Genomic DNA, 25,736 nt, shown 5'->3' with positions numbered 1-25,736 from the left:
GCCTTATTTTTTAGGATCATTATTGTTCTGCGAGATCACAAAAGAAAATGTGAGCGTGTCTAGCTTTCTCTTTACATTCCCTCTAAAGACCAGGAGTAAATACGGTGTCACAGACTTTATTCAAGCAAGACACCGCTTAAACTGTGTGGCAAAATGTAGATCGAAGCATTCAATAATGGCTGTGTCCCCCCTTCTGGCTACAACTTTGTTCAGCCTTTGCAGCATTGACGCGTACAATGACTTGGTCAGGTTGTCGCGCTGAGCAAGGGAAGCCCACCCTTCCTGAACGGCCTGCCATAGCGCGTTGAGCGATGAGTCTGCCACGCGTCTCTTGGAGAGACCTTTTTAGCATGATGTGCTGCAGAACATCAGTGTAGACATCTGCAGTAAAGGACCCGTCGAGCCTGTGGAGTAAACCTAAATCATCAAAGGTCATCATGCCCCACACAGTCATGTTGCAGCGACCGCTTGCCGCAGCTTGCTGTGTGTATTGAGAATCATATCTGGAGTAAAAAAAGAAAACTAAACAAAGCAAACTCAAAAGCTGTATCCCAGACTAATGGCAGCATGCTGCTGAGGACATCCTCAAAATTCGACACCCATAAGTCAGTAAATTACAGACAGCTAAAGCGTCCTCCCTTGAACAAATTCTAGATGTTTAAAATGTAGACGCGAATTTCTTTATGACTGTTGATTTGTGTGACCTTGCGAAACCGGTCCATATGGGTAGTAAGCAACCGATGGAAAATTACGGTGTTGGATTTGTCACTTGTTTGGGTCGGTTTATTTTCTTGCATGTTGCGCATAATATATTAAAAAAAAAACTTTGCCCCTTCTTTTTCTTTCACCCATTACATTTGTTTTTATCCTGGGCAGTCTCAGGTCTACCATCGTGTTCAACTTATACTTATATAAACCCTTCGAATTTGCGCGGTTTTTCAGAAAGCCGTAATATGCTTCACGTGCCTTCTATCGTTCTGCAATTTGTCGATTTAGGGTTTTTTGATGATGCTGAGCAATTTTCTAATTGAAACCATGCCCTTAAAGGGCAACTCCGCTTCATTTTTGATAGTTAGAAAACTATGCAGCCCCCTTCAGTATTATATAGGAAGACCCCATTTCAAATATTACAATCTAATTCCGTCTATATATTTAATAAACTGGCTAGCAAATTTTCAAATGAGCCAAGTCGCCGAAATCGGCCAACTCTAGCGTGCGACGTGAGGCGCAATCGTCAGTGCAATGCAGTTGAAGCGGCCAACGTTGAACCACTACATCAGAGGCATGAGTCATTCTCACGTTTTGTTTGTTTTTACTTCTCAAAGCGAAATTGAACGATGACGTCATGAGTTTCTCCACCCGCTATTATCAACGGCGTCCACGTGATGACCGTAACGCGGATGCGCTAGTTTGCGCTGCCCTGCGCGCTTATCGGTCTGCTTCTCCGCTCCCCTCTCCCCTTTCGTCTTCTTCCATTCCCCCTCTCCCCCGGGCCATCAACGTCCACGCCATGCGAAACGACCTGCGGCGTTTGTCCTGTACCTCGCATACCCGCGTCGCGTGTCCTGTATCTCGGCCCCACGAACGTCACAAGACCACGTGGTTCGACGTGACATGGCCATGACTCTGACGACTCGAGACCGATGTTGCCTGACGTAACCGAACTTTCGGTTTCAGTATCAGCTGATGTTTAAATTAAGATTACACAAATAATATCCCACATTTCGCGGATCCGAGGCCGTTGAGCTGTTTAGTTGCGATTTGCGAAATGGAATCCCATGTAAGCCTAAATTTTTCGGAATTGAGCAGAGTTGCCCTTTAAACTCAATATTAAAAAAGTTAATTATGCAAACATGATTAACAATCTAAGTATCCCTGACTTTAATAATTTTCCTAAGTAGGACCCTAGCCCAGGACCAAAACGACACAAGCCTTTTTTTGTTGCGACACGTAGTTTTCGTAATATCGAATTTATCACTTTTTCGTGAAACACCGTGCATAGTGCGACCTCCCATGTACACGTTACCAAAAAAAGAAACTGAATGCCATTACTCGTCACTGGCACAAAAAGTAACTAAATACCGTCACCGATTCTCAAAAGCTTTTCTCGTTACTCTGACGGCCGAATACACCTGCTTTTGTTTTGTGGTTTATAGTTTTCTTTTCGGTAGTCGTTGCTCTTAAGCAGCAGCTGCCTCTCAAAGTTCCTATTGGTTATGCTTTCCCGCTTGCTTGAGAATAGATCTCTGGCGACGCTGAACAGTCGCTCTTTCTTATGGCACGCTCGAAGGAAAGGCTGTGTTGTGCTTCAGGAAGAGCTGGTGAATCTGGGATTCCCCTCACTCTATTACTCTCTACGCTTATAAAGTTCGAAGTTGACAATGGGATTTGTACCTTCCCGTGTTGGTAAGCCCCGGGTTTAGATTTGGTCTGTACACGATTTTGGAAAGGTTAAAAAAAAGTTGAGTGTGTATTTGTTTATACAGCCTAGAACTTAATCTGCCTCGACGGGCGGCTTGTCTCCCAACTGTAGATTTGAAATTTAGCCAGTGCAGTACAACCGTTAGCCCGGGGTCTTTAACGTGCATCACGCAGTAGTTCCTCGAACGTACCTTATGGTGTTTGATGGGTGAAGCACATCCTCCGTTGCAGAGTTCGACTAACGTATTCAGTGATAAACGTTGTTATACTTTCATACTGTTTAGCTCTTTTCGAGTTGTCCATCTGCCTTTGTCGCAATAGACGCATACTTAGGTTAGAATTAAAACGAGGCTATTGAAACGGCGTTATACACGTTCGTCTTTTAAAAGTAACGAAATACCGTTACTCGTTACTTGGCCTTAAATGTAACTAAGCACGTTACTCGAAATTTTTTTATAATAGTAACTAGATACATTACCCGCTACCTAAAAAAGTAACGAGGCAGAATTATCTCGTTACTAGTGACGTGTTCCGTACATGTCTGAGTACGATTTATAAGCCAAATGTTTTGTGAAAAGACCAGTTTATAGGGACTCATAGAACCGACCCATCCAAGAGGAAATACGGTTCTTATCACTGCACTGAGCCAAAGGTCATTGTGTTGACTGATAGTTCTTTCAGTGCCAGTATGACATCAGTAACACAGTGTTTTCCTGACTTCCAATGATGTACGGATAATACCGAGAGGCTGTGGAATGCCCTATACCCGGAAGCACCGCAGCAGTGACCAGAAGAGTTTCGGGACATGGCATCTCGATTGACGAGGGCTCCAAAACATCGTGGACACTGCTGCTACTTCTGGGGTTTTATCCGGGCATTTCAGAGTCTCTTGTATTATGACTATTACAAGCTTCTCTTGTACATGCACATTTTGTCTCTTGGTGTACGAATATGTATGTTTTGATGATGATTGAACACATAATGGTTTACTGGCGGCCAGGTCACTGATGTAGCCTGACCTGCTTTGTTGGTGCATGCCCCTGCCCCGTCATTGTCGTCGCCCTCTTAAAATTTACATGTTTATGGTATTTAGTATACGTTATATCAACGATTTTTTTTTTCACAGATGAAGAGGTTGATAGAGATATTTCTGAACTGGGCAGGGAGAATACTTGAGGAATTGTTGTTTATTATGGAATTGCGAGTCAAGCTGCACAAGTTAATTAAATTGTTGAAGGATAAAAGTTTTTTTCTTTTCTTTTTTTCAGAATACCAAATATTTCGCAATTAGATGATGACATGTGTGCCTTTCATGCACGCTACACTTTCCTGGTCGACTCAACTGGACTCTAAGGTTAAGAAAATGTTTTGAGTTATTCTGATATTGCTATTGATTATATCCTATCTTGATACGAGTATTCTATCAGACTTACTGTAGCCCTATATGGACACTACCATTGGAGAATTTGTTGTGGCATACCACATTAACAAGCTGAAAAAAGAGACGTCATTGCTTACACATCTGCAGGAAGTTGAGCAAAACAATGCGAAACAAGGGGGTGTGAGATATTGAAATAAAGAACCCCCCCCCCCCCCCCCGTTATTTCATCAAAAAGAGCAAATGGACTTAGGTGAGTTTTGCAACATAATTGTGATATAATTGAGAGATATAAAACTAACCTGGAAGAAACAGTGGCACTCTTCTGAAATAGAGATATTCAGCTAAATGCCTACACTTTGGAATTGACTTAGTTGCTCTTTCAAGGTATAGATATATACCAGATACTCTAATGGTCTATGTAGACTAGTGCTATATGTGGAAGACCTTATTCATCACTACTACATATTGAGCAAATAACTTGTCTATTTAGCCCTAACACCCAGTATTTCAATTACAATTTCTTACATGACATAAATACATTTTACACGATTTAATATTGCACACAACTTCGTTTTTTGAATTTTATTTGATCTGTATTGCATTGTATATTTTAGTTTCCAGATCATAACAGGAGATGAGGACAATGGCATTGTAGTTCATGGAAGGCTGTGACTGTTGAGTGCTCTAAGGCTGCGCCAAATGGGAAACCTCTTAACAAAAAGATTAAACGTCCTGGGCAAGAGGGTTATTCATCGCCGGAAAGACTACTGAAACTACTGAGCTGTACCTCATCCTCTGAATTCCAAAACTGGTTATTTTAACACCTTTTAACATCTTGAAAAAATTATTTTTATTAATGCACAAAACAGTTGAAGTACAGCTCTTTTTTATAGTTTTAAATTCCTCTTTGTCTGGTCTCAGTGGACTTGCAACCCTATACCGCACACAAGAAAAAAGGAGGGGGGGGGGGCTTACAGATGACTCAATCTATTTTTATATTGCATAAAACAAACAAGACTACAAACGGTACTAATAAACCTGCCTAAATTCAAATAACACGCACGCTAGCTCTGTTTGAAACTGTTTACTTGCGACACCTTTTTGCCCTTTGACTGGGTTGAAGATGTTAATGCCAAGAATATATGCAGACAAGTTTGGAGAGTGCGTCATAAGGAGGGAGGGGGGGCAAGCGGGACAGGCAGAGAGCATTTTCTCCAGCTGGCCTCCCCATTTTTTCTCTTTCCATGCACGGGTATTTGCCTCCCCCCCCCCCCCCCCCCCCCCAAGTGGAAATTGTAGAGTTTAAAGCATACCTCGACAAGAAAGAAATCAGAAGTTTTTCAAGTTCTCTTTTTTATTCTCGTGTCAGGTGCAGTAGAAGGGTGATCACAAAACAAATCTAGGCTTGGTAATGTGACACATCTAAAATTAAATGTAAAAACAAAAATGCGGCCAATGTTTTCTCTGAGCCAAAATTGCCAATGTTTCAAAACGTATCAGAAGACTGATGTAAGGAGTATATAAGCAGTTGTAGATCACTAAGGCCATTGAAGCTAGACCTTAGTGACCTTTCCAGCTTGACAGTACTTATTGTTTGTTTAAAGTGTAGTATTATTTCCTTACTCCTTAGCAAAATAATATTGAATTGTTGTGATTATCTTAACGGGAATAATTTACCTGCAGCAAGAGTTCTATGTCATAAAAGAGACGAGTTGCAGTTTTATTGGCGAAAGAAATACAACGGGTGACCTGTTTGAACCGATATCGAAGTATCACCCTTTGTCTTTGTGCATTCAACAACTGAAGGGATCTGAAGAAACTTGCACAGAGGCACAAGCTGCAAGGTTCCAATTTATTTATTTAGTTTAAAACGGGGCCAAGTGCGAAAATTCCTGTTTAGCATTTTTGTACCGTATTTATTACTTTAGGAGGTCATAGTGAGTTGTCGAGATCGAACCAAGTAAATGTTATTTAATAACATTATATTGTTTTGCAGTCGGATAAATATATTTGAGAGAAGAAGGTGAAAGCCCTATTTTGAGCACGACTGTGGAAAGACCTTGGAAAAGCGAAGCCACTAGACTAAACATGGACTTTGACTCGGCTGCGCACAGAATCTACAACACATAGTTGTGCATGTTAGAGCAATTTTATCATTTGCGTTTTGGTATTGTGCCTACTACATTCGTTATTCGCACGGGTTGTAGAGCGTCATTTAAAACAACTTATGCAAACTGCTTGAAACATTTTACTTATTAGTTCGCTTTGTTCCCATTTGCATTGAGCCACAATGTATGCTATTTTGGAATTAAAAGGAGCCAGGGAACATATGTTTTTCTTATTTTGTTTTCCTATCAGAGGTCTAGTCCCCCCAGCATGCTCTTTCCTTTTCCTTCTGTCCAACGATGAACACTAAGCGTTTTTTATTGTGGACACGGTAAGCCAGAGCTTCCAGGATTTTTTTCACGTCAGCATGGCAGTTTGATTGACAGTACTTAGACCTACGTCAACCAACAACTTCAACCCAAGAAACCAAAGAAGGAAAGATATCCGGTTGTTTAGCAGTAATAATTGTGTTTATGAAATGAACAGTCTATTTTCTAATAATTATTAAATTTTGCTGCTGTAGAAACGATAGTAGAGCATCTGCCTTGCCCTCCTTAAAACCTCTTGAATAATGGTACCGTAGCTGTGGTCAGTAGTCACTAAAACAATGCAATTTGTTTTATCTGTTTTCTGGTGGTGTTTCCATCATACAGCTACTTGTAATCAGGAAGTAATGTGTGCTTTTTTCCTAGGATCCTCCCCTACCCCATCCAACTGTTTTCTTATCTACCAAAGGAGGACAAAATATTTTCGACCCTCCGTTATTCGAAATTTGTATGGACGAATTAGTGCTGGAGGAAGGTATTAGCCACATCACGTGTCCTGCTTCCTGTCTTTTGTCCGGCTACTATGTGATAGACATCGCATACTGCCGAGGTTCAGAGAAGACATTGCTCTTCGTGGATACAAATCTTTTTTAGTCTATTGAACTGCCTGCCAAGGTGCTCTAGATGGTTAACGATTAGGCCAGCTTTTTCGTGTCTTCGCAGGGGTCCCACCATGGTCATCTTGAAAGTTCGGGTTTTAATATTTAATTTTTTAATATATAAGAATACTGATAAGTGGTTATTTGCAGACAACTTTTCGTTGCTCTGAGCACTACAAAAAAAATTACACTTTAGCAATTTTGTATGAGTAGGTAATTTAATATTTAAGTGTGACGTCTAAGAATGTGGTGCAATTGAACCACACCCCCCCCCCCCCCCCCCCCAATCCCCCGCCCAAGGCATTTTGAAATTCCTAGCAAACGATCCGACGCAACTGGAGGGAAACGCCCCTCTTACCCAAATATTTCCATGCTTTTATTGAAGATGTGTCTCATTTTTCCTTTGAACAGCCTTTGAATTCCATCAAAACTAGCATGTGATGTGTTAAGACTATCGTATTTTGACTGGAATACTAACAGATAAAATAATCGTTTAGTAAAGACTCGTATGCGCACGTGGTTTTCAGCTTCTTGCAAAAATTAAATATCAAGCTTCAGCCTTCCAAGGTGGCCTTGGATTTTTATTAATATTCCAACTTCAGTGCACAACAGTTCTTTTTCTTCGTCATGAGCATTTTTTGTTGGCGTTACTCTTTTAGGTAAACTACACATTTGTTGCGGACTTCGAAATCCCTTGGTGTTGCATGTAAATAGGTCAAATTTTCAAAGTTACATGGACAAAGGTCAACGGTTGTGACTCTTTCAAACCTGTCATTTCAGGAAACCAATTTTTTTTAAATTTTGTTAGATAAACACTTTAGTTTTGTACCCAGGCTTATTACAATAATATTCAATAAGCGTCACCATACTTCTCCTAGACTGTATGTTTGTTAGTTTCATCTATGGCCCGTAATAAGTTGAAGATTTAGGGCACCTCTTGTTTCCTTTACATATATTTCCCTACACCTCAATACTTAATCTTGACACAATCAGCCACTATAAATGTGCCCCTGAAGCACCATCGTAGCCAGTAATTTTTTAATAGAGGTAGAGCACTAGAAGAGAAGCCCCATTGTTCCAATCTTCTGTTTAGCCGTATTTGAGATATTAAAAGGCTAAGTTTTATTCAGTTATTGATGCGTAAAATCTTGAAGAAAAATCATCACGAAGGGTACTTTTTGAAAGAGTTATTTTTAAGATTTTTATTAATACGTGAACTTTTGTGAGGTACCTTTGCAGAGGTTTAACACGAGAGACAACAAATAAAAAAGGGGTACCCATTTTAGACGCGTTGCGTATGGCTTCTTTTTTATCTATAGTCTCCTGATTAAAATATATCTTCAAATGTGCCTCATAAAACTGACTTATTGCAAAAAGAGCGTAAAGGAACTCTTCAACGGTCCATTATGAAAAGCAGTCTTTTTCTAAAAATATCTTAGAACTGAATAAGGGATCTTTATGGTGAACTGATTAATCGAAAAACGAGGAAATAAAAACTCCGCGAAAGTTATTTATGAAGAACCGTTTTATAAAAAAAAGTGCTTAAAACGAGTCTTGAATGGTTGTTCATAAAGAACTGCTTTATCACAAAAAAGCTCAAAATAACTTTTTGAAGGTTTTTCACAACGGACTTTCGCATCAAAAAAAGAAGCTCAAAAGGACCGCTTATAGGTTTTTCACGAACGTCCCTTCAGGGGGAGCTATTTTTTTAGGTTGCGAAATATGAACAAGCCGAAAAACCCCAAAAAATCTTTTTCGACCAGATTTTTTTTTTTTTTTTTTTTTGGGGGGGGGGGGGGGGTGAAATATATAGTGCGGTGAAATATAAATGGCAAGTTTGCAACCACACGCGCAGCCCACACGAGCGACACGCGCTTGGCGGCCGAAAGGTTATAGGACGACCCAACGACCGGTCGGAGATTTTTCGTGTTTTCTCGCGTTTAGTTACATCAGCTTAGAAAACTAACGTGCTATTCAAATTCACGAGACAAAAATACTCTATAATTTCCCTCTAACTCATTTTTTTAACAACATATTCAGCTGTTTTTATAACACAATAAGCAAATACACACGCGCAACTTAATAGGACACTGCAGCGCAATGAGCAAAGACATCCTGACGTTAGTGATGCGCCTACTACTACGTGAGCACTATGTTGAACGGAGGTACTAAAAAGGGTGCATTTTGGAGAAAGAAATCCAATCCTGCAACATCTTATCGTGTATTAGGTCGCCTGGCGTTAAAAATAATTTCCCTTCCCCTACCAGTGAACAGAATGTGCAGGGTACGCTCAAAACGAGAACGGGAGGGGAGAGAAGACTAGGCGTGCGCTCACACCAGGGTGAAAAAAAGGGGAAAGCGAAGAGATGACGAGTAAGAAATTGCAACATAAACTCCTGGCACACATTAGCCTCTTCCCTCGGATGCATTAACGGCGTCAGACGTCCGCTAAGTGCTAAAACGCTCCGTTAGCACCAGTCCGCTTTCTCGCCCCATCTCGCCTCCACTGACTTGCTTTCGTCCAGGCCTCCAACTGGGGCTCCAATATCCAGAAACAAACCAGGACTCCGCCTTTTTGTTTTCTTTCTAGCCTTGTTTTTCCTGTGTAGCGGAATACTTTTGATTTCTAAATTTATATATTGTGCAGTTTCGGATAGATGTGTATAACGAGTATGTGATCAAATATTAAAACGCCCACGGTGTGTTGTGCACAAGATGATGAACAGGCCTATGGGCGTACCCGGTCACAAAAAACAAAAAAATTCCACGTCTTGGGGCTTCTGCGCCAAGACGTATATTGCTTATACGCCTCGGATAATAGGTGTATTGCTTTATAGAAGTTTAAAAATGAAAAACTGGACATTTTCCTGCCGCAAAAAACTCGCAACTATACTTGAACAAAAATGCGCGGTTTTATAAAATTTACTGATTATGCAAGAGCCTGTGAAAGCGGGAAATCGGTAATATGAGAGAGAGAGCTACAAGCTTCAGGCTTCGACTTTATTAATCATGCACATTTTGTATGTGAGATGGCATATATTGGAGGCAAGCATTACGAGAGAGGAATTCGTTCGTTCAGAAGCTTTAGATACGTTGATACCTTCATTTTACATGGTATACAAGCTTGACCGCAAACGTGCATCGTGCTCACTTACTACAACCAAATACAATGCAGTATCATCCTTTTAGGTTTTGAGAAACATTCACCATGCAGTGAAGCCGTCCAATTTCTACATCGCGAATGAAGCAAAACAGCACGGAAATTGAAGTAGTGAAAAAGCTGTGGCTGTATTTCCAGAATTAAAATTAACTGTTGGGTTAGTTGGGTAAACATCTAAAGTACAAAAGCGCAAAAGACAACGACAGAACAAAGATACGAACAGGACAAGCACTTACTATCAACTGATTGTCTAATGCATGCTAAGAGAAAGACGAAAGTAAGGGGAGTAATACTGGTCAATGGTAAATCTGGCCGCTGCGTTAGTGTACGACTACAAGAGCATGACCTTTCCCTACATTCGTCACCATCAGGACATCTAGCCATACATGTCAGAGACAGTAAATGCACTCCTCTATTTAATCACAGAAAAGTGCTCAATCGCTTTCAGAGAAAGAAAGCCAGAGAAATGTTTTAGGCAGAAACCATAATAGAAAAAGGAGACACGTGCATTAGCACACCATCAATATCACTGTCTGAGAAAAAGATAGACGACCTCAACCTCGTTTCTAACCGCTCATTCACACTGGAAGTGAATACGCGTTCGCAAAGCGGTTGCGAACGCTGTTGCATTGGCGACGTGCGCGATCGAAAGCGTCGCTGTGGCCTTCCACGATTGGCCGAATGCTGACTATGATGTCAGCAAAAGATTTCTCATCGACGTAAATAATAGGAATTGAAGAACTTAAATTTCGACGGTGTTGGTAGTGTTGCTTTACGAGCGCAATGATTTCAAGCTTCCACCATGCTCCTTACTAACACCATCGAACTTGTTGTTCGCAAAGTAATGACGTCACGAAATATAACCATATGAGGGCGTCACTAAAACTTCTCGCCGCTAATAAAGATCCAGTACAATTTCACGCGCACTTGATGACATCAAATGCGCGTGCAATTGTACCGGATCTTTATACAACCGCGTTCGCAACCGCTTTGCGAACGCGGGTTCGCTTCCAGAGTGAATGAGCGGTTACTCCGGCTGGTTTTATTTTTCTATCACTCTTCTTTTTCAATTCAATTTGTTCATTTTTATTTTTTCTAAAATTTTTATATCATTTCTTAATTTTTTTGTACAAATGCATGTAGCATTTTAAGTTAATAGTACACCTCTCACTTTCTTCTTTCTCTCATCATGCATTAAACAATCCGTTGATAATAGGGAGTTTTCGTAGATCGTTTCCGCTCTCCCGCAACGCTCTCCTCAACCAGTTACGCGAGCCGGAACCCTACAGTCAAGGCCATTGACGCGCCGTCGCAGTAGCGGCTGCTTCGTTGCGGAGGGCTTAAGGCCCATACGCACATTCGCGTTTGAGCGCGGTGCGTTCCATAGCGGCAAGCGGACGCGTTGCGTTGCGAAGAGCGCTTGCGCCAAACGTGTACGCACAGTTGCGTTGACACGCAGTCAACCGCAGTCAAGAGCCAATAAGAACGTGCTATCGTCGCTAGCGGCTCACCAATAGTAAACGAAATCCAAGGCAACATGGCGGCGCACAGCGACAGCGTCGAAGTGTTCGATCTTGGTACAATCCCGCCGGCTTCCCCGAAGTTTTGTCAAGCTTGAACCATCGCAGCCTTGGAAAATACAGTCCCCACCGCTCCCCAAAACGAAAAAGCAAGCACTGCGGGCGGAGAACCGGATACCTCTCGCCGAGTCGGCCGGGTGGGGCGAGCGAACACGTCACCCCCTCTCCTCTTTCGGCTGCTGATTGGTCGACCGCACCGCAACGCTTCAGAAAGTTGAACGAGTCTCTACTCGCTTGCGACGCGCTACGGAGCGTTGCGGGTAGGCGCGCGTCGCACCGCAAGCGACCGCTCCTGGGCGCAAGGACGCCGCAACGCACTCAAACGCGTTCAAACGCGAATGTGCGTATGGGCCTTTAGCGGAGTGGGAGACGCGGTCCACGAAAACTCCCTAGTAAGCGCTCGTCCTGTTTGTAACTAGGGATGCCGCGAACTTTTTTCGAATCGAAGTTTCGACTATCGAATCAAGCGGTTCGAATGGTTCGAAAGATTTCGATTTTCGACTTGCTATATTGTAAAATTCGACGGAAGTCGAATTTTCGAACTTGTTAAACTAAGAGGTTCGACGCTTTCCGAAACGTCGAACTTATGACGCTAAAAAATTCGATCCTTTTCAAACTTTCGAACTATTGCTCTGCAAAAATTGATGCTTGTCGAACTTTCGAACTTGATATACCAAAATATCGATGATTTTCGAACTTTCGAACTTCTTGCACTAAAAGTTCGAAGCTTTTCGAAACTTTCGGATTTCCTACGTTAAGCAAATCGATAATTTTCGAACTTTCGAACTTATATATCACGAGAATTCGAAAAGTTTCGGATTTTCAAATCCTGACATGCCAAAAGGTCGGCGAACTTCAAACTTTTAGGGTAAAAGTTCGACATTCGTCGAACTTCGAAAGACCGGCGGACGGTTCATTTGAATTCAAGTAGTGAGGTACATTCGTAATTCTTTTTTTTTTTCTCGAATTATTACATTCGGTGCTGCGTTCCTTACGAAAGACAATGCCGTTTATTTCAATGTTCTGGCGGGCTTAGTTTTAAACAAATAAATTCCCGAAGGGGCGAGGAAGGACGACAGTTTTTCGACGATTGTCGTTTGTGCCATTTTTGAAGCGCGCTATAGCCGAAGCTATTTATGGTAGAGATGTTAAACTTTTTTAAGAATGATCTATGTATAGCCTAGGTAAGAGTCGTCTTAAGATGTGATTATTGTTATTAAAGATAAGTTTCGAAGAAATGTCCAAACATGTATTATGGGTAGTTATGCCCTAAATTTGGTTTTTTTTTCGTCTAAGTTGTTTCAGGTATCGCATTTAAATAAACACTACAGACAGTACATATCATTGCCATCTGCAGAATACAAAACAATGTATTTGTTGTTCTTTCACGTTCAGGATTAAATTAACTTAAGGGAGAAGATATCTAATATTGTTCAAGTTCAGTACGTCATTAAAAAATAAACATTTGTTTTATCGCTTCACGTTCTTGGGACGTGTTTCTTTTAGCCTGCACACATTTTGGTAGGAGAAACTTGTTTCGAAGTTCTGAGCTTCTGAATATGCAAGAATACAACACTTCCGGCGAATCCTTGATAGTAGTTTTTTTTTTTTTTTCTTCAGCTTTTTATCCCCGCATTTACTGTTATGTTTATTTCTTAATTTCGTTTTATCAATGGCGCAGTTATTCAGGTCAAAAAGAAATAGCTGTGAACTTCCGAACCACTAAGCATGTGACAAGTAGTGCCTTCTGACAACGTGTTTTCGAGAATGGCCATCTACTCGATCTTTTATGCAGTGAAGAGCGAGAGTAGCTATACATATGCATAAATAATTTCAGATTAAAATAACCTTGACCACGCCCTCTTTCCCCGTATATTTTCTTTAACAGTCCGAAATATCTGGAAGGGGGAAAGGAAGGCCGCAGCCCCCCTCCCCCCCCCTCCCCCCCATCCCCCCCCCCCCCTTCCCGTTTTTCTTCTTCCGACGCCACTTGTATGCATACCTCGGCAAACCTCACTCATGAGGGCCCTCACTCACCCTCACTCACCCTCATCTTCACAGGTGAGGTGAGGGTGAGTGAGTTTCTGAACCAGGAAGATTCATGAGCGTGAGGGTGAGTGAGGGTGAGTGAGGGCCGTGAGGGCCGTGAGGGCTGTGAGGGCGGTGAGGGCCGTGAGGGCGGTGAGGGCCGTGAGGGCGGTGAGGGCCGTGAGGGCGGTGAGGGCGGTGAGGGCCGTGAGGGCGGTGAGGGCGGTGAGGGCCGTGAGGGCCGTGAGGGCCGTGAGGGCCGTGAGGGCCGTGAGGGCCGTGAGGGCTGTGAGGGCGGTGAGGGCCGTGAATGCGGTGAGGGCCGTGAATGCGGTGAGGGCCGTGAGGGCGGTGAGGGCGGTGAGGGCGGTGAGTGCCGTGAGGCGTGAGGGCTATGAGTGCGTGAGGGCCGTGAGGGCGGTGAGGGCGGTGAGGGCGGTGAGTGGCGTGAGGGCTATGAGTGCGTGAGGGCCGTGAGGGCGGTGAGTGGCGTGAGGGCGGTGAGTGGCGTGAGGGCCATGAGTGAGTGAGGGGCGTGAGGGCCGTGAGGGCCGTGAGGGCCGTGAGGGCGGTGAGTGCGTGAGGGCCGTGAGGTTCAGTGAGGGTGAGTGAAGGGCTGAAGGTGAGTGTGACTGTGAGGGTGAGGATGAGTGAGGGGCTGAGGGTGAGTGTAGCTGTGAGGGTGAGGGTGAGTGAGGGCGACCTAAAATGCCGACCTCTGCTTGTATGGTAGAGCGCTCCTCGACGTCGAGGTATGTCGGCTTCTTTGCTTTTTTGCGAGGCGTTACCTCCGTCCCGGAAAATAAACCACAATTACAAACTTAATTTACTATATGTCAGCGTCACTCGGGCGGTGTTCGATCGGATTACTACCAGTGTGCAAGGGGAGGTAGTTTGCCAAGTCGCTTCAAGGTTTTTCTGAGCTTTGTGGGAGCCGGGGGTGAAAGACGAGGCAGAGGGCACGTGACAGGCGGCCGGCGGAGAAGACACGTGCTGGCACGAGACAGTGCGTGCTGAGCGAGGCTGGAGCTAAGCTGGACAAGAACGACGGAGCCGGGGCTGCCTGACCTGGCCCATCGAACCCCGGAGCGGTCCGCCAGCGAGGTCTGGAGCAAGACCGGTGTAAACGGCGAGCCCGGGCCATACGACCTGGGCTATGACGATCCCGGTGTGGTTCCGCAGCGAGACTCGGGCATTGATAGCCCGGGACAGACAGCCTACGCAGCGCTGGCGTGGGAAAGGCGATCCGCAGGCCTGGACACGGACCCCGACTGTGAGCTCTGATCGACGGGCGACAACAAAGGTCGGCGGGCCTGGACTACCGGCTCTCGACGACGGGCAATCGAGAGGTACAGTTAACCCATTCGCTGTCTTCTCGTTGCAATGTGTGATTCCCTGGGTGACGGGCGGAACGCATACCGATCGGGCGGCGATTGATAGTAGTGGACCTCCGTAAAGAAACCCACAGCTTCAACCTCCTGCCCGCCCCTGGACGTTTCGAACAGGATGAGTATCGTAAAACAGTGCGTTTGTGTGATCACTACTGTGTGATGCACGCTAAAAAACCTCCCCCCTTCCCTCCCTCCCCCCCCCCCCCCCCCCCCTGGGGCTGGCAGTCACAATTGTTGATCTATGGTCACACGTCACTCTGCATCTGCACTAGCAAATATTCCAGCACATCCGGGACACTCGTCCTCTCATTTAATTGCCTGACCCAACTTCGCGGAGTATAAATATTACACTCTATCTTTTCTAAACCTGATTTCGTGAAAAACAGTGAGTCGTGAAAACATTATTTGAAACTGAAACTGTGGAGGAACATGAAAACAGGACTTCAAACTTTGAAAACTTGGACCCAAAAGAAATTCAAAACCTTCAAATTTTTTTTTTAATTTAGCGTTAAAAAAGAATCGAGACCTATGAACTTTTCGAACTTAATGTAGACAGCAGTTCGAACTAATCATATTTGTCGAACTTTATGTTTATACAAATTCGAAGCGTTCGAATTTTTCGAATTTTATATCCAAAGAATTTCGAAATGTCCGATTTTTTTTGATTTTTAAGATCCGAGGAAATCCGAAATATTCGAATATCTCGACTTTTCAAGTTCGGAATGTTCGAAAACTTCGAATTTATCGAACCTCAAGTAAAAAACATATTCGAATATTCGAACCCGAAATTTTAGAAACCGCGAAAGCTTCAAATTTTTTTAATTCGAAACTCCACTGTGATCGAAAGTTGCGAATGTTTCGATTTCGAACCTCAGTCGGTACGGAAATATCGAAGATTTTCGATTTCGAACCTCAGTTCGCTTCGAAAATATCGAAACCTTTCGAAATCGAGCCTAGGCTGGTTCGCGACATCCCTATTTGTAACCATGTTCTGGCCTTGTCCTTTGTGCTTTTGCAATTAAGCTGTATATTCCATTTTTCACGTTTGCTAGTAAAGAGTTTTAGTAGATAGTTCAAATAACTCGGGTAAGGATATCCCATAACGGTATTTTGCTTGTGCAAAGGCATCAATAGAGTATCGGGTCTCGCTATTGGAGTTATCGGAACGGTCTACTAAAACTCTCTAGTATCGCTGCACTATAACAAACCCACTCCATGCCATTTAAATACAGTCTGTGTTTCTGTTTGCTAGCGCAGCTGGCGTAGCTATATAGCTTGACAACAAACGTATTCGACTGCGGATAAATATTTCTGTACGGGCTCGCAGAAATAAAAATGTTCATGCTGTGCGGAGTGACGTTAATTCGACCCTATAGCCAGGGTCACACTGCTCATAAATCGCACAAAAATACAGTCTCCAGACACGAGTCACAGCAATATCCGTGGTTCAAAAGCCAAATGCTAAGTTTTCTCCTTGAACTCATTCCAATGCGGCATTCGATGCACGGATCTCGCGGCAACTCATGTTCGAATCTGTATGTAGACCGTCTTTTGTGTGATGGTGTAAGCATTATGAGCCAAACTTAAGCGGCACAAGGCGTAATCTCTTTTTTTTTAACATAACGACTACTGTCACTATTTTGACGACACGTCAGAAAACATACGAGCTAGGAGAAATAATTCAACCGTTAACTAGTAGAGGGTGATTCAAGGAGACGCCAGGCTCTTTAAATCGACCGCAATATTCGGTTTCTTAACCTGTCGCGCTACGACTTTGTACAGCGTTGCCCACAGATGGTGCTTTTTTTTTTTTTTTTGTAAAATTTGCAAGGAGCGAATTTACCTAAAAAAAAGTAAAGAAAGAAAAAGGCTTAGCTCTTATGGAAACGCAGCGACGCCACCGGTCTGCAAACAACACAGCGCTGTTTCGCACGGGAGACAAGAGATGGTGCAGGCGGTCGCGACGCCAACTGCCGCCAACGAACGAGCATACGACGCCAATAGCCGCGCCTGTTTTTTGTTTCTGCGACTGTCACCACCTGCGGAACACTCGCCGCTTCTGAGTCGAAAAGATCGTCTGCTAAAGAGGCCGGCTCTCGGCGCCCGTATGCTCGTTTGTTGGCGGCGTTCCTTGCGCTATCTCTTGTCTCCCGTACGAAACGGTGCCGTGTTGTTTGCAGACCGGTGGCGTCGCTGCGTTTCCATAGGAGCTAAGCCTTTTTCTTTCTTTACTTTTTCCTCAAGTAAGTTCGCTCTTTGCAAATTTTACAAAAAAAAAATGCACCATCTGTGGGCAACGCTGCACAAAGTCGTAGCGCGATAGGTTAAGAAACCGAATTTTCCGGTCGATTTAAAGAGCCTGGCGTCTCCTTGAATCACCCTGTAAATGTTTCATGAATTCGCTAATTACTAGTTGCGCACTGCAGTCCGCCGCTGCGACAAAGCTGTTTGGAATTAAAAATATATTTTTGTGCAAAGTTAATCCTGTATTTATTTCAATTCATCTTCTGTTTAAAACTTTTCAGGTACCATTCACCACCGCGCACCTCTTACAAGGTAAATGGCCAATTCATACGTCTATTATTTTAGGGCTTGTGGATGACCTGAAGTGTAATCCTTTACATTTACTTATTTAAAACTGTTTACAAAAAGTTAGACAGACAAAACTTGTTTAGAAAAGAAGACAAATCAGAATCATTGTATACACCAGTACGCCCTTTCACGTGAATTGTGTGTTTTGTGTTCGTCTTTCAAATTATATTTTTGTTCATTTGTGTGTAACTTTGAATCAAAATTTTTCGCCTTGTACGTCATTGATTTATTCTATTTTTGTTTTCTGCACGCCATTGAATTCTTCGTAAAATGTTTTGAATTTTCACAACGCACAAACAAAACCGGGCCAACTTTCACCAGCCGTCACTTTTCCTTTCTTCTCCATTCGGCGTGGTTTAATCGCGAACAAAGCTGCATCCCGGCTTTCCTTGAATTGCTCCGAAACTTGCGCATTGTTATGCTAAATCTGGCAGGCAACAGCTGCGGGAGCCGAAGCAAGCGGTGCGTGAGAGCAGCCCGGGACGGTGGATTGCAGAACGACGCGGCTTACGCGCTCATCATGCCCGGGTATCCATCTCCAACACCGGGTGTTCACGGCCTTTGCGAGAAAGTGCGCTCGATGCGTGCAAACAATGGAAGGCTTTCCAATCAGAACCCTTTCCAGAAAACTGTGGCCGTTGGTCTGCGCAAGCTGAAGCTCTTTTTTCTGCTCGTGGGAAGGACATGGTTCGAGACACAGGGAGAGCACAGCCAGAAATTGACGAGCTTTCTTGTTTCTGGCGTGCGTCGCACGCGGGATAACGGGACTTCGGCACTGATTGAACTCTGTAGTTTGAACTTGTTTGAGTTTCGCTCCTGGAAAGAGTATTAAAGATTTCTAGAAACATCTCTTTTTTTTTTACTGGAATCTTCTGCAGGGACTTAAAGCTTTGTAAAAATGGAGCATTCTGGTTAAGTTACGGTGTTAGAGGAAAATATTATAGAGGACGTGTCGTCCGGTTTTCGTCCTGTATGTTATTCTCTTCTAAAACCGTAACTTAAAGGTCCATCTAATAACATACATATTATTTGCACGATCACAAGCTTTGCATTTGGACCTTTTTATAAAAAAAGCAAGAATTAACTGTTATATGATGTCTGGAATGTACTCAAGAGTTACCTTTTAAGACAGTAAGCAGCTAACCAAATGTTGACTTAGTTTTATTCGTCACATATTTATGGTGTAGTATTGCGGGTACTGGTAATAAAAATATATGCCTCAGTGACGTGTGACGTTAGCTTTGAGCATGAAGAAAAACCTTGAAACGCAAGTAGAAGAGAGTCCGGGTTCGTGCCGTCAACTTCTTTATCGTCTATAAAGGGGATATTCAAAACTACTACTGCAGTGGCCGCGGCGAAGCCATCGAGAGCATGTAATTTACCATCTTTTTTTTGTACAAGTTAGTCATTCTGTATCACGCTTTAAAAGTGATTTTAATTTTCTTGCCGTTGTGCTTGGCCCACGCACACTGTGAAATTGCTGCTCATTGTGCCAGTGTATGTGAGCTGTTAGTATGTTGTGACATTGAGACATCCGGGGACCTATAAAAAAAAATTTTAGTCGATAATGGAAGGTCAAGTTCAAATCCAAAGGGAGGTATCTGATTTAGTATTCAAGCAGTCCGAAACCGAGAAATCAATTGCTGAAGTTTTGTCAATATTCACAGGAGTAGACAAAGACTTGTTTGAGTTAAGTGCTAAATCCCTTGATATTGATACTCTTAAAAAAAAACAGTCCACACACTCGAGCAGACAATAGACAAACCTCCAAGTTGGCTAATATAGAAGACCGGAGTAGGCGTTCCAATCTCGTCATTTTCGGAATACCCGACGCAGCTGCGGAGTTTGAGCGAGAATTGAGAGACGAAGTAAATAATATTTCTGTGTGTCAGATGGGTATTTCCTGCACTGTTAGCAAGTCCCGTGTATTTGGCGAATATTTTGGGTGAAAAACACGCTATTTACACAAATTACCATAAATTTACACGATGAGTAACGGATAACTCGTTCAGAAATCATGCGAGGTTGTAAAAAACGTGTTTTGGTTCGGTCATACACGCATAACCGTGTAGCCGACCTCGATAACACGCATCGCCTCCGGCGACGACCGCGGCATTCCCGGCTATCGAAGCACCGGAATGCTTGGGGACACACTTAGAAAGGACCGTCGAGACAAATGCCGCGGAAAGAAACATGTCTAGGAGACAGATATGCATCAGAAGCAATTGCGCCATGTCGCAGGACGTCGGCGAAACCCGCGCTTACCGTGCTCGCCGCCATCTTCTTGTCGATGGCAATGCGGCCAATGCGGCTTCCCTCATGTCGCCCATGTTTGTATTTAGTTTAGGGGTCCTGATAACAGTTTCTTAGACACCACAAATAAAGTCATGGGTCTAATTATTCTTTCCAAACAGTTAAAATGAATATAAAAAGCGTGTCCTCGATGTGAACACGTGACATTGCAGTTGGTTTCGTGTTTGCTTCAACCTTCAACTGCAAGCGATCTGGCCACAGCGCAAGCGCAACGCCGATGTACGCTGGAAGCAAGCGCCGGTTGGCTTTTGTTGTTTTTGTTTGACCGGAGAAAATCTGGCAAGTACGCATGGCGCCGCTACTGTTTTGGTTTGACGGGACGCGAGAAGCTTCGCATAGAGCTTCGGAGTTTGCGAGTACATAGTGAAGACGTGACCGGAGAAGTGCCCCGGTGATGTTCCTGGAAGACGGAAAGTAGCATTCGTAATCGTCCTGTGTGCTTTGAAAGCGAAGGGAGTCACAGGGTCCACGAGTTCGCAACCACAAGCCAAGGTTCACGACAGCGCGGCGTTGACTTCGGCGATCTCGTTCTGTTTCGTGCAACCCAGCGATGCGAAAAAGAGCTGAAACATTCGTCGTGTGTGGTGCGGTGCTTTGTATTCCGGGTCTGTTTGAACCACGCTTTTAACACGGAGCGCAAATTGTTTGTTCCGTGGTGGAGGTTCAACGGGTACAGTCCCGTCGTCGTCAGCTGATCCGGTCCAGCTGGTCCGGGAGGACGCAGCGAGCGTTTTTATGAGTAAATCTTCCTTCGTTCCGTTTCAAACTGTGGAAGTATCCCGACACATACCGTGAGTAAGAAGCAGCGGGCGTTTTCAGCAAAATTACGTTGTTTTAATTGAATAATGGACTCCGGATTGTTGTCTTAAATCTGCCGTTTTTTATGCTTCGTGTTGGACTGCGTTTGCATAGCGACGCACACCGCTCGAGTAGATGATTCGGTCCTGCAACGAGTTTGTTGCGCCAATCATGCGGCGTGAATAAATTAGGGCAAGGTTTCCTACCTGCCCACAGATGCATGTACTGAGACCATTTTTTTATGTTGTGAACGTAGTGCTCTTTCTTTATTTTGGAAGACGCGTTGGTGCATTTATTATGATACAATCACTTGAGGGTTGAGAAATTGGAGAGCGAGCAAGCTTTCCCAACTTTGTCTCTTTCTCTCTGGCACTGCCCTGTTTCAGTTTCAGTAGGCATATCTACTAGCAGGTACAAACTGCTCTAAAGCAGGTAAAAAACGGGAAGCTTAGGACGGTGCGGACTCCGTGTTTCGCGCTTTTCGCAAGGTGACAGGGTAAATGCTTTTGTGAGATATGCGGAATATGCAAGCGATTTTGTTATGCCCGTCGTTTGCGTCTCTCCAGCAAAACAAATAAGATGATCTACTACAAAGGCGCAATCACAAGCCAAGATTTAAGATAGCAGTCGTTTGCTTCGGTGATCCGTGTAGCTGTATTTTACCCTGCTCTCTGCAACACCGTGTCATGACGAAGAGCTGGAACGGTCACGGTTTGTGCTGGCCTCCCGGTTGACCGAAACCCGCGTTGCCCGCATCGGCACCGAGTGCGCTTGGGCTGTTGATGCTCAAGCCTTTCATCCGCGGTTTGTCACCAGCTCATCCTGCTGCTCAACGGTGAGGAAGCGGCGAGAGTAACCTCGGAAGTGAATGTAAATCCTCGTTCATTCAGTTATCCGGTGTCAAAGTGTGGAAGATGTCCAACGTGTACTGAGGGCGGGAACTACGAGCGTTTTGCCTTGCTTTTATAACCGAAACCAGACCAACGAGATAACTGCCTTGCGTACTCTAAAATGACGGAAGCAATAAGTTTCAACAGGTCGAGTACGTCACCGGGGATGTAGGCGAGACAGTGCACACTGTTTAAACGCTTGCAGTATCCATGAGTGGTACCAGGAAAGCGACGTCAACAGAGAAGGAGCTCGCGATTCAGCATAACGCACTGCTACGTGCCCGTGTATCTTCAAAGTTCGGGGTGGTGGCAGTATAAAAAAAAGACGCATCAGCGCCCCACACCAGTGTTCACGAATAACACCGGTCACAAACTCCCAAGCCCCACCGCTCTTCCGGCTCTTCTCGACACCGACACGACATACGACAACCAACTGCATCAAAACTCCCCAAAAGTGAAGGCGTCTGCTCCCGTACTGCAACTGCTGCAACTAGCGGAAGTGAAGTGTTGGGCGGATGTCCAGATGTCCTTCACAAAAATATATAAAAAATGCTTTGCGCAAGGATCATTTTCATTTATTATTGTATACGTAATGACAAAATCCCAATAATTTGTTTTCCTATCTGATTCAAGCTAGTCGCACTGCTCATAACACTGGTCAAGCAAGAAAATAACAAAAATTTGAACTTTTTCATGACCGGTTTAAGATTTATTGTTAACATATCGTTATTTATTGCAACGGACTAACATTATAGATTTTGCCTCCATACCTTTTAAATGCAAACAGTTCTAACACACGGCTGTCCATTGCGCCGTGTTTTGTGTATTCTTCTATAAATCTGTAATGGTCAGCGACCAAAGAGCACACCCGCACATGTCAAGCTTATATGCGACGCGGGGAGACGTGGATATCGAGTAGGAAGTGTCCGGCGTTGTGTCGGTTGTTGTGTTTGTATACACGTCGGTGCTGTGTGGCTGTGTGCTGTGTTGCCTGCGTTGTATGTAGGGTTGCTGTGTGGTCATTCGCACTGTTAACAGACTCGTCTTTTTTTTTTTTTAAACAGGCTTCTAGAAATCTCAATAGGTGGCGCAAGTTACCGCCCGATTCTAAATAGTTTGCTCAAGTTATTTATCCATGTAAGTTCGGCATTCGTGTTTTTTTTTTTTTTTTTTTTTTTTTTTTTTTTTTTTTTTTTGTCTAGCGGTTTGTTGAAGCTACCGACGCTGCCGACCGCCGACAACGCACGTACGTACCTTTGCAAGTAGTTACGTCCGCCGCTTGGAGACTTTACTGTGTATAAAATACATCGAACGAGAACTAACGCGCCCTGTGTGCTTTCAATTCGGCTGAAAGGCGCGCGGCTCGCTGGGCTCGTCTCTCGCCTGTTCTCGGCCGCTGGCCGCCATGTTTCATAAGGAACACGCTCGAAACGGTTTTGCGGAAGGCAGACACGGTGTGGCGTGTTAAGTTTACACAGCACCTCATGTGTAGACGAAAAACACAGATGGCCTCGTGCAAAACGAACACGTTTCGACGTGTCCGCTATGGGACAACGGTTTACACGTCTGGGCGTGTTATTTTTGCTAACAGTGTGACACTCCACCGCGTGAATTCATCGCCTTGGAATACACTTAGAAAAGTGGTCGTTTATTTCATACTTTAAGGATTTCAATGAAAATGCAGCTATTCTATGGAATACCAAAAAACTTAACGGTGCAGACAATTATATTCAAAACGATTATTATAAGAAACACTTAAAAATAGAAAGTCACTGTGGAACAGCGAACGCGACGTGAGAGCAAATAAGTTAAAAGTGTTCTTGTGAACGACAAACTTCGAGTGGGTAATCATCTCTATGAATGGAGCAAATCTAAAAATGTCCGTGTTATCTTCGTCAAATGAAACCCTGCCGATCCTTGGCAGGAGTCGTCACCCACGGATAAACAGTTGCGTCTATGAACATGGACGCACGCAGTATTGTCAATAATGCATATTGGCTCGAACTAGTTTTATTGAATCATGAGCTTCATGTTCCAGTGATCACAGAAACCTGGCTTAATAATATTGTGTCTGGTGGTGAAATGTTTCCCTATTCCTATCACGTGTTTCGCCGAGACCGCCCCTCCCGTGGTGGACGGGCTGCAGTTGAAATTAAGCCACCTATTTGTGCGACAGCAGTAGAAAAAATTAGTATATTTCTAAGTTTGGATATCTGGGCCAAAAAAAAATAATTGTTTGTGTCGTGTATAGCCCACGTACCTTCCGGTAGATCATTTAAATGGGAAGGAAGGAAGGAACATACTTTATTTACAGCAGCTCATGGTCCGAGCCGCGTTTTTTGGTTTTACCGCTTCTATATGGTGTTTGTAGTCAGGTTACGAGAAGTGTCCGTCCTAGCTTGCATGCTCGTTGTTGTTGCATGATGTTAATCCGAGGACATGTTCGACATGGTTCTGCAGTTGTTTCCATAAGGTAGCTTGCAGGTCCTGTGGCGGTGCTGCCCAGCTCTCCCACGTGTGGGGGATGTGGAGTGGTAGCTGAGTTTCTTCAAGAATATATGGCGAGTTCTGTGCCCTCGGGCACTCCCAGTATGTATGCCTGTTATCGGGAGGTTGTGCTCCGCACACTTGACATCTGGGCAGTCCTCCGAGGTTGTGTATGTAGTGTAGCGTCATGTCACACGGGAGTGAGTTTGTTTGTGCTTGCCGTATGAACGTGGCTTGTCTGCGCGGTGTACTGTGTAGTGGAGTGGGAAATTTGCGCTGCTCCTCTCTCATCTCCTTGAGGAAGGTCCTTCGTTTTTTTCTCTGCTCCGCTCTGTCTTCTCTTGGGTCGTAGGCCTGCGGCCAACCGATTGGTATGCTCGGTTCTGTGTTATCTCGAGACAGGGCGTGCGCCCTTTCGTTCCCTTCGATTGCCTGGTGGCCTGGTACCCACTCGAGGTAGATGCGCAAGTGGGGGTGATTGGTCATGTATTGGGTGAGGAGTCCTAATATGTGTTCAGGTAAGTCGTTTTTAGCGTAAGCCCTGAGCGCGTCCTGGCTGTCCGTTCTAATCGTGAGCTCATTCGTTGTGTGTGAGTGGAGGGTTGCGGCTTCGGCGATCGCCTGTATTTCGGCTGCTGTCACCGATGGGACGTTGGCATGACGCCTGACGACGTGGCCTTTGGGACCCACCGATGCGGTGGTGGCATTACTGTTCGTGAAGCTTGCGTCCGTGTAGTAGATGTCATGGCAAGGGTCTTTTAGATGCGTCGCTCTGCTCTTTCTTCTTTCTGAGTCTACTTCTGGGTGCATATGTTTGGGGATGGGGCGTACTGTAAGATGTGGGATGGACTCCCACGGTGGTGGCGGGGTGGGGATCTCTGGGAGTCGCTCAGTTGAGTATCCAAGACTGCTCAAGATTTTCCGCCCTTGTTGGGATGTGGTCAGTCTGCGTCTCTGAGCCTCTTGTTGGATTTCGGACTTTTCCTCAAGGGTGTTGTGGATAGCTGTGGCATTCACTAGTGCAGTTGCTGCGTACTTGGGCGTTCCTAGTTCTAGACGGTGACATTTCCGCAGCACTGCTTTAATCTTCCTCTTTTGCGTTTGGGTTAGTTGTGTGTATGGATAAGAGTACATGACTCTGGAGTACGCCGTCGCTTCAACTATTTTCCTGAGTTCGTGCTCCTTCATTCCGCGATTGTAGCGCGTGATACGTGCTATCATGTTGTAGATCTGATTGAGTTGTTTTACCGTCTTTGCGGTCCACTCCGTGCTTTTGCCGTCCTGTTGCCAGATAAATCCTAGTATTTTTATAGTTGGCCGACGGGGTATTAACGTGCCTCCTATGTGGAGGCTCATAAGTTTACGCTGTTCCTCTGCCATTTTCTGTCGTGGGTGGTTTATGACTACAACATATTCCGATTTGTCCGGTGAGCACTGGAGCCCTATGGCGTTTGCGTGTTCGTGGATGATGTTTAGCCCCGTTTGTATTGTTTCTTCTTGTTGTCCCGGGTTGCCTGTCGTACACCAGATGGAAATGTCATCCGCGTATATAGCGTGGTGGAGATTTGGGATGGCGTTGAGTTTAGCCGGGAGGTTCTTCATTGTTATATTAAAGAGCATCGGCGATAGTATGGAGCCCTGTGGTGTTCCTCTACATAGGGGAT

The 25,736-nt window shown here is 44.4% G+C and overlaps 1 pseudogene; it reads left to right on the top strand.

The window, feature by feature from the left end:
* The window catches only part of LOC120840575, a 28,454-nt pseudogene extending 22,648 nt beyond the window's left edge, over nucleotides 1-5,806 (top strand).
* Nucleotides 5,807-25,736: the final 19,930 nt, after the last annotated feature.

This window comes from Ixodes scapularis, unplaced genomic scaffold (genome assembly GCF_016920785.2).
Source record: "Ixodes scapularis isolate PalLabHiFi unplaced genomic scaffold, ASM1692078v2 PGA_scaffold0__279_contigs__length_252992795, whole genome shotgun sequence".
In the NCBI taxonomy this organism is placed as follows: Eukaryota; Metazoa; Arthropoda; class Arachnida; order Ixodida; family Ixodidae; genus Ixodes; species Ixodes scapularis.
This window is presented reverse-complemented; position numbering and strand designations above follow the sequence as displayed.